The following is a 9,255-nucleotide window of genomic DNA, read 5'->3' as shown; positions in this document are numbered from 1 at the left end:
CGATTATGACGATTATTCAACTTTCACAACTTCATAAATCATCAAAATTTGACATACCTTATGATCCCCTAGCTTGGGTGATCATTAATTCACGTTCAATTATGAAATTAGACTTCATTTGAGCCTTCAATTTGATGATTTTATGGTGATTAGGGTTTTGAACTCCTGGGGAGTTCTTCTTGGTCGAACAGAACACACATATGTGTTTGTTTTGTTTTAAAGTTCTTTTTATTAAATAAACTTTCAAGTTTATCCACTTTGTCCCCTCATGTTTGGTTAGTTTATTAAGTAGGCCACAACCCACTTAATTTCAATAATGTTCCCTCTAATTAACTAGGTTAAACATTCCTAGTTAACTTAGTGGGTCTGGGGAATTTATGACTCAGTTTTTTTAAGTCCTGTTAACTTGGGCCTTATATAAAATTTATTTCCCAAAAGCATTCTTTTTCCTTTTTATTAAATATTAGATTTAGTAATATAAATCTTAATATTTTCCGGGTTAATTTTACCACTAGCGGTAATTTACCCGTCTTTTAGTATTAACGTGGTTTGATTACCAAACCCGTTTTCGGGCTGTTACAAGTCTATCCCCCTTAAAGAGGTTTCGTCCTCGAAACCTTTCTTTCATAGTTCATTGAGTTTTAAACTCAATGCATTTGACCTGAGTAATCTTTTAATCATTACTCATACTTTAACCAATTGTTAGTACTACCAGAAAAGTATGGTAATATCTTTTGGTTACAAATCAATGTGCGTCTTTCATACAAAATAACGCAACTCCAAATAACGAAATTTCGTTATTTTAACCAACTTGGTTGACTTAGCGAAATCCATTGCTTTTATACTTTCGGACTCTTTATGAATCCGTTATTTTAACCTGTTCAGAGGTCTTTAGTTAAATCTTTCACTTTTAACAAACAAACTATTTTGTTTGAATTGACTTCCCGACACTTCGCTTGGGTTGTCTCATGATCCCTCAAAATAGGTGATCAGTATTTTCTGTTAGTGAGGTCTCATGGGCCGTCACTTTTATCTTGTATCTAATGATTTTGTTTATTCCACGCTATACTCATAATAAATAGCGTACTCTCCAAATTCTTAATTTGAATTTCGACCTTCACCGGTCTCACTAACTCGACTTATTAGTCCAGTTACTTTATACCCATCGCTCGGGCTATAATGTGATTATACTTCACATAACTTTTCTTGACCGTGATCTTGTCACGTCATGTTTAAGTTTATGTCAACTTTTCTTTTTCAAAAATATTGCTTTTTTGAATATATCGTCTTGCACCTATCAGTGTCAAGGCCTATATCTTTAATATTTACTATTTAAATTCCTATCAGAATTCATATTTATAAAAACATTATTTCTTACTAAAACTGAAGTTTTAGTTTAGCATCTTCTCTTTAACTTTTGCCAATTATTTATACCAGGATATTGACAATTAAGAATTTATTCTTTTGTAGTCTTGGTTTTACACGAGGATTCTCAACTGGTTCCCTCGCTTGTCGAAGTAACCCGTAGGTTCTTTCACTTTGCCTCGTGGGCTATTTCTTTAGGCTTTTACCTTGTTAAGGCAAGGCCCTTATAGTTCATTTCGTTTTATTTATGGCCCCCAAGGGTCATTTTGGTCCTGTAGACCTTTTCTTACTCATGTCATTCTTAAATTATATGTTTGGTGTCAAGGCACCTTATTTATGTTTGAAAATCCATTGGTTTCAAGTTTAAGATACGTTAACCTTGACTGTAGTTCGTGACTACAATCATTTTATTTCGGATCATTCTCCTGACTCTATGACTTCTCACGTCATTTATGCGTCAGTTCGTCTTATGCTCACCGTTATCTGGTTTGCATATACGAGTCATCAACTTGGCCATTTAATCATGTAAATCTATTGATTTTGTTTATTCCACGCTATCCTCATAATAAATAGCGTACTCTCCAAATTCTTAATTTGAATTTCGACCTTCACCGGTCTCACTAACTTGACTTATTAGTCCAGTTACTTTATACCCATCGCTCGGGCTATAATGTGATTATACTTCACATAACTTTTCTTGACCGTGATCTTGTCACGTCATGTTTAAGTTTATGTCAACTTTTCTTTTTCAAAAATATTGCTTTTTTGAATATATCGTCTTGCACCTATCAGTGTCAAGGCCTATATCTTTAATATTTATTATTTAAATTCCTATCAGAATTCATATTTATAAAAACATTATTTCTTACTAAAACTGAAGTTTTAGTTTAGCATCTTCTCTTTAACTTTTTCCAATTATCTATACCAGGATATTGACAATTAAGAATTTGGTCTTTTGTAGTCTTGGTTTTACACTAGGATTCTCAACTGGTTCCCTCGCTTGTCGAAGTAACCCGTAGGTTCTTTCACTTTGCCTCGTGGGCTATTTCTTTAGGCTTTTACCTTGTTAAGGGAAGGCCCTTATAGTTCATTTCGTTTTATTTATGGCCCCCAAGGGTCATTTTGGTCCTGTAGACCTTTTCTTACTCATGTCAATTTATACGATTTTCATATAGTTTTCGATTTTCATATAGTTTTCGACTATGATTATTTAATTATGCTTACACATACATTACTAATTATGCATTTCTTAAAAACTTTTAAGAATTTACACAATTCAACATTTTGTAAAACATTCGTCATTTAAAAATGTACGACAAATCATTTCGCGGAAGCTTGAATCTTGATTGTGTTCGGTTCTTTATCGAGCTTGATCGACCTCCGGCACCGCATATTAAACCTACCATTCATAAAAACATGAATCGTTTTAGTCATATGATGTTTAAAACGAGTCTAAATGAGTTCGCAACGCAAAACAAACAATACAGCAGCTTCGGCTGAGTTTGATACCCGTCGCGGCACGCGACCGGATTTGAGACATTTCTCGCGTGCCGCGACAGCTGTTGCATGCTGCTACCACAAAGCTTGTGGCCGTCGTGTGCCGCGAGGCCTTTGTTTCGACAGAAAGATTGCAGCCAGATGTTACATTTTCCAGCCAAACCCATTTTTACGAAAACGAGCATAACTTGCTCATTTTTTATCCGATTTGACTTATGTTTCTTCCTACGTGATCGTAATTTAATTCTCCATCATATGGAGTTAACATCCTACATCCGGATTAACAAAATTTTAGACTTTTAATCCTTTGGCTTAAAATGTAGTTACTAACTTTTGACCCGTTTATGTATTAATCAAACAAACATGTTGTTTGACCCCAATTTCTCATGAACCTTATATTTTCGATATTGTTTATCATATTAGGTTCAAATCCCGGGTTTATATACATTCTTAAACCCGTTTTAAATAAAATGCTTATTTTGACCTGTTAAGGGCATTTTTCCGCATAATTCGTGCTCCATTACTTCCTAGCATCTTATTTCCACATTACTTATCAATCGATCTTCCATCACCAATATAATTGTGGTGGATTTAATGTGGGGATTTATATAATCCGAGTTTTACCACTCGGATCATTATTTTACGGCAAAGACTCCTATAGAATCGCTTGACCAAAGATTTATATCTTTCACTTTTCATACGTATTCTAAGTGTTTATTTAATCATAAAACTCGTTTTCAAACAACCTTTAAAGGTCGTTTGCACAATTTAGCTTACAGGGCGTTTTGGTCCATTTTAGCCTTTCATTTATGTTGAATGACTTTTGAAAGCATGTTTAACCCAAAATCCCTCTTTTTAGCTATGATTTGATTTGAAAAGTCATTATGCTTTCAAATCACAATGAGCATCATTTGAATCATTCGGTTTACTCATTAAAGTAACCAAATATCTATTTTGACTTCATTTAACTCTTAGTGAACCTTTCGTTCCAAATGAGTCGTTAACCTATTACACATACCTGGCTTGGATCAATATATTGAGCCATTTCAATACCTTGCCTTAATAGCCTCTAAGTAATAGCGATGCAAATATCCATTCGATATTTATTCCTATAATCATACAACTCGACAAACAATTAGTCGATATTGTCAAAGGGTGATATTTTCACCTTTTGACCCTTTTTGTCTAAATGACCGTGTAGTTTTGCGAGATGAATTTATTATCTTCTCGTCTACCTGACTCGCACCGGTTTACACCGTACGATCATTTTACTTATAAACCAATTTCTTAACTCTTTTGACCCATTTTGTCTTACGCCATAAAGTGCCTTTCAAAAACTAACGGTTATCGTCAACGTGTGATCGAATTACCGTTTTACCCTTATTAGTTATGTTGGTTTACCCTATAAGGTAACCACTCGAAACTCTTTATTTATTAGTCATTGCATGACTAAATAATCGTTTTAGCTCTTTTTAACCATTCAACATGGTTTATCATTATTGCCTTTTGTTTTGAACCACACATGTCGTGTCGAAACATCATAATTCAAACATGACTTTCTGTTATTCATAATCTATAAACCAATAGGTATTCAATAAATAGAGTGTAAGCTTTACTTACCTAGCATCTAGATTATGCTTTTCCTTCATTCTTGATTCGTTTGATCCGCTTCCTTCCCAAGCATTCACCTAGCTCGTCAAGCGTCAAACTATCATTGTAATTTGTAAGATGGTTAGACTCGTCATAATCATTCACGACTATTCCATCCTACGATCTTTATGTCGAAATTATCATTCGATCATATAAAAGGTCATTTTGACTTTTAAAAAGTTAAACTGCCTATTGACAAAAGTAATTACACGATGTAGCTTAACTACTCGTTTTATTACTTTGCCACTATACGGTAAGCATCCTTATTATGCTACTGTTTTAACTACTTATGAAATCAAGTTATTGTAATCGAATTTCATTCGATTAACACATGATGATATCAAACATCATTTCGATCATAATATATCATCATTTTCATTTTATCATACTAATCCCTTTCCTAGCAAGTATGATCATGTACTCAAATACAAAATTTGTTCAAGTATTTCCTGATTACTACCAGATATGATGATTCTAATCATAATTATATCATCAAATTCATTATATGATTAATACCTACTTATCCTAGTGTGGTAATTCATCAAATCATTCAATTCATAGCATCATATGTATAATTTTCACTTAAGGTTTTGTTCCTAAGCAAGTATACATCACTAACTAAATCATAGCTTCAATAATTCATTCATAATTCGTGATTATGATGATTATTCAAATTTCACAATTTCATAAATCATCAAAATTTGACATAGCTTATGATCCCCTAGCTTGGGTGATCATTAATTCACGTTCATTTGTGAATTTAGACTTCGTTTGAGCCTTCAATTTGATGATTTTATGGTGATTAGGGTTTTGAACTCCTGTGGAGTTCTTCTTGGTCGAACAGAACATACATATGTGTGTGTTTTGTTTTAAAGTTCTTTTTATTAAATAAACTCAAGTTTATCCACTTTGGCCCCTCATGTTTGGTTAGTTTATTAAGTAGGCCACAACCCACTTAATTTCAATAATGTTCCCTCTAATTAACTAGGTTAAACATTCCTAGTTAACTTAGTGGGCCTGGAGAATTTATGACTCAGTTTATTTTAAGTCCCGTTAACTCGGACCTTCTATAAACTTTATTTCCCAAAAGCATTATTTTTCCCTTTTTATTAAATATTATATTTAGTTATATAAATTCTAATATTCTTCGGGTTAATTTTACCACTAACGATAATTACCCGTTTTTTAGTATTAATGTGGTTTGATTACCAAACCCGTTTTCAGGGTGTTACACTAAACTACAAATATACGATAAAAATGCAAATTTGAGATATTATAAGGATCTAAGTAAAAATAACCCAAATTAATAAATTATTCGTCTCCTCACATAGCCTTTTCAATATTAATATTAATCACATAGATCATTTTATTTCTGTTTTTCTTTTAAATTCAATAAGGTTTTAAGCTAACAACTTTAATGACTAATGAAGTAAAACTGATTTGAGATTAACCAATACCGCGGTATCATTATTACTAGTTTTTTTTACGTCGTGCGTTGCGGCAAAATCGATCAAATGATAATGTAAAACAAACGTGATTTTGAAAATAAAACATGTTGTTTAGAAAGTCAGACCATTAGAACGGTTTAGTTTATTATCAAACTGTTTTATGATACCAAACAAATACTTTATTTTCAGTACAACTTCGTTTTTAACAAAACTTATAACGGAATGTCGAGAGAAAAAAATCAAGCACAACTACGTATTTAAATTTAAAAAAAAAGTTATAAATATAAATTAATGAGTTAATTACATAGTTAGTCCCTGTGGTTTGCACAAAGTAACATACTTAGGTACTAATACTTTAAAATCACATTCTAGGGTATTAACTTTTCATTTTGTAACGTTTGGAGGTATTAACGTTATTTGTAAGTTTAAAATCACATTCTATTAGTACCTAAATATGTTATTTTGTGCAAACCACATGGACTAACTATGTTAATACCCTAGAAGTTAATACCTCCAAACGTTACAAAATGAAAAGTTAATACCCTAGAAGGTGATTTTAAACTATTAGTACCTAAGTATGTTATTTTATGCAAACCACAGGGACTAACTATGTAATTAACTCTAATTAATAAAGAAATATTAAATTAATTGATAAATTAATATATGTTCTAAAAAAAGAAAAAAGAATTATTAACTATATGTTAAAGGAAATTTATGGTTTTAAAAAAGGGAAAAAATAAAAAATATGTAAAAAATGGTAAAGGAAATATAAGGTTTTAGAAAAGGGAAAAAATAAAAAAAAATATCTTATTAAAAGTAAATATAATAATAAAGTATTATAATATATTAAATAAAAAATAATAAAAAACTATATATTATTATAAAAATAAAGTTACTATTCATCATCTTTCGTTAACAATATATATATAATATATATATAATATAATTGTAACTGGAACTAAAAATTCAAATTATTTATAACTTCTTTGGTAAGGTTTTAAACTAACAACCTTAATGATAATAGATTATTTTATAGCAAATTTTAATGGATGTCATTTACCTTTTAAAATATCATGAATCATCCTTTACGTTCTAAAAACCTTGCATGATTTGTCCTTTGACACTAACCCAATTAAAATTTTCAGTTAAGTTTAGACAATTTAGGGGTTGTTTGTTTACCTCTTAATGAGTCTTTTAACGGTTCAGACCTCTTACTGGTTCAACACTTAATGGTTCAGACTGTTTGTTTCGTCAGCAGATGTCTGAATGGTTCAGACATTTGCCTCTGAATGGTTAAGTATTATACAGAGTCTGAATAGTTAAGACCTCTAATCTGAATTGGTCAGATATTTGTCTCTGAAGGGTTAAGCATTATACTGGCTCTTAATAGTTCAGACCTCTTACTAGTCATTTTATCCATTTATTTAAAAAAGTTATATTAAAAATAAAACAAAATGAATTTAAAAATAAATCAAGATAAAAACACTTTCTCTCTAATCACCATAAAAATGAGTAAACTGCCCTTAGGTGACAATGAAATTTTTAACCAGATTAGTGTTAAAGGATAAATCGTGTAATGTTTTTAAAACGTAAAGGATGATTCTTGACATTTTTAAAGATAAAGACTATCCACTAAAATCTGATATACCTAGATAACAAAAAATGCAAATTTACCCTTAAACATATAATGCTAGAAAGCATACTAAGATCGAAACTGAGTTAAATAAAAAGTCATACGTTTTACTATAATAAATTTAAAAAACCAACATTTATTATTAACATGATTAATGGTAATCCCCACTTGTAGTCTAGTGGTAAGAGGCTTGGGTTCTCCAGTGGAGACTCAAGTTCGATCTCCACTTGTGCCATTTTTTATGGACTAAGACAATGAAGGATTTGGGCTAGGTCTTGTGCGAGATTGTCAGTTTGAATCTCGAGCCTACCCGGTTTTCGTCCTACCGTGTGTTACGCCAGAGAGTTATGCTCTTGTGGTGGCACAACGACCAGCAAGTGGTAGTCGGCGGTATGATTTCCTGGGGGGACGCCTAAGCCAAACTCTGAAGCCAGCGTGTGCCCAATTAAGACAACATAGTCTGCCCGGAGTGGGGCAACGACACTCTCCAATTTAGAGAGTGTGGTGACCCAACACAAAAGAAAGTCGACGTTTCAAAACATAAGATTAATGGTAATATGGTTATTGGTATTTGGTAGGAATCCCCAATTTAATAATGTCCGTTATTTTTATCAAATTTGAAAGCTATTAACGAAAAAACACCCTTTTAAAATTAATGAGTTTTAAAATGATATAATATTTTCATGAGTAAACTGCCATTTTGGTTCCTGTAGTTTGGGCATTTTTGCCATTTTAGTCCAAATCTTAAACTTTTTAAATCTGGGTCCCTGTGGTTTCACTTTTATTGTCATTTTAGTCCGAAATTCAAAAACCCTCTTTTTTGACTGTTGCAACCTGCCTATTTTGTCTTTTTGTTCGGTGGTAATTTTGTCCATCCGATTTTAATATAACATATTAATAATTAATAAATAAATTAAATATATATAATTCCTTTATACCCTTATTTAACCATCATCATCCCTAAAAAAAACCCTAACCCACAAAATCGAAGCAGATCATCTTCCCCCAAAAAAAACCTAATCCCACAACGAATCCCCTGCAACGACAATCGTGGTTTGCACATGTGGAGCCTCATCCTGGGCAACGTCGATTTCATCGCTGTGGATTTGTTGAAACAGTAGAAATAAGATAGTTCTATTGTTCGTTTGGAAGGTAAACCAAATCTAATAATTTTATAGATCAGTTTGATAGCAACAGTTAGATTATGTGGCAAAATTAGTAATGGAAAAATGTTGCTGGTTTCACTTGGAGTTATGCTTTATACATAAATAACTACAAGTTAGGAAGCGTACTGAATATTGTTTTTCTAAATTTTATTTGATTAAGGTGTGAATTTGAACTATAGAGCGCAGGGCAAAGCCAGATAAGTGCATATAGCGGTAACTTAATGTCAACGGAACCGGCTTTTGGGGATTCACGCCACTGGCAAGACATATTCTGGCTAGGAATATTTCTTTTACATTTGATTTTAGTAGGTCTTGCATTCGTGGTACTCGGGATTAACAGATTTAGAAAGAAAGATAGGCTTAACATAGATCAATACACAAACAGATTCATCGGAAACCAAGCTGATTTAACCGAAGACTACTGGCCACTATACGCTATTGCCGCTGCGTTGCAGGGGATTCGTTGTGGGATTAGGGTTTTTTTGGAAGATTATCT

Source organism: Helianthus annuus, chromosome 13, assembly GCF_002127325.2.
Source record: "Helianthus annuus cultivar XRQ/B chromosome 13, HanXRQr2.0-SUNRISE, whole genome shotgun sequence".
NCBI lineage: Eukaryota > Viridiplantae > Streptophyta > Magnoliopsida > Asterales > Asteraceae > Helianthus > Helianthus annuus.
This window is presented reverse-complemented; position numbering follows the sequence as displayed.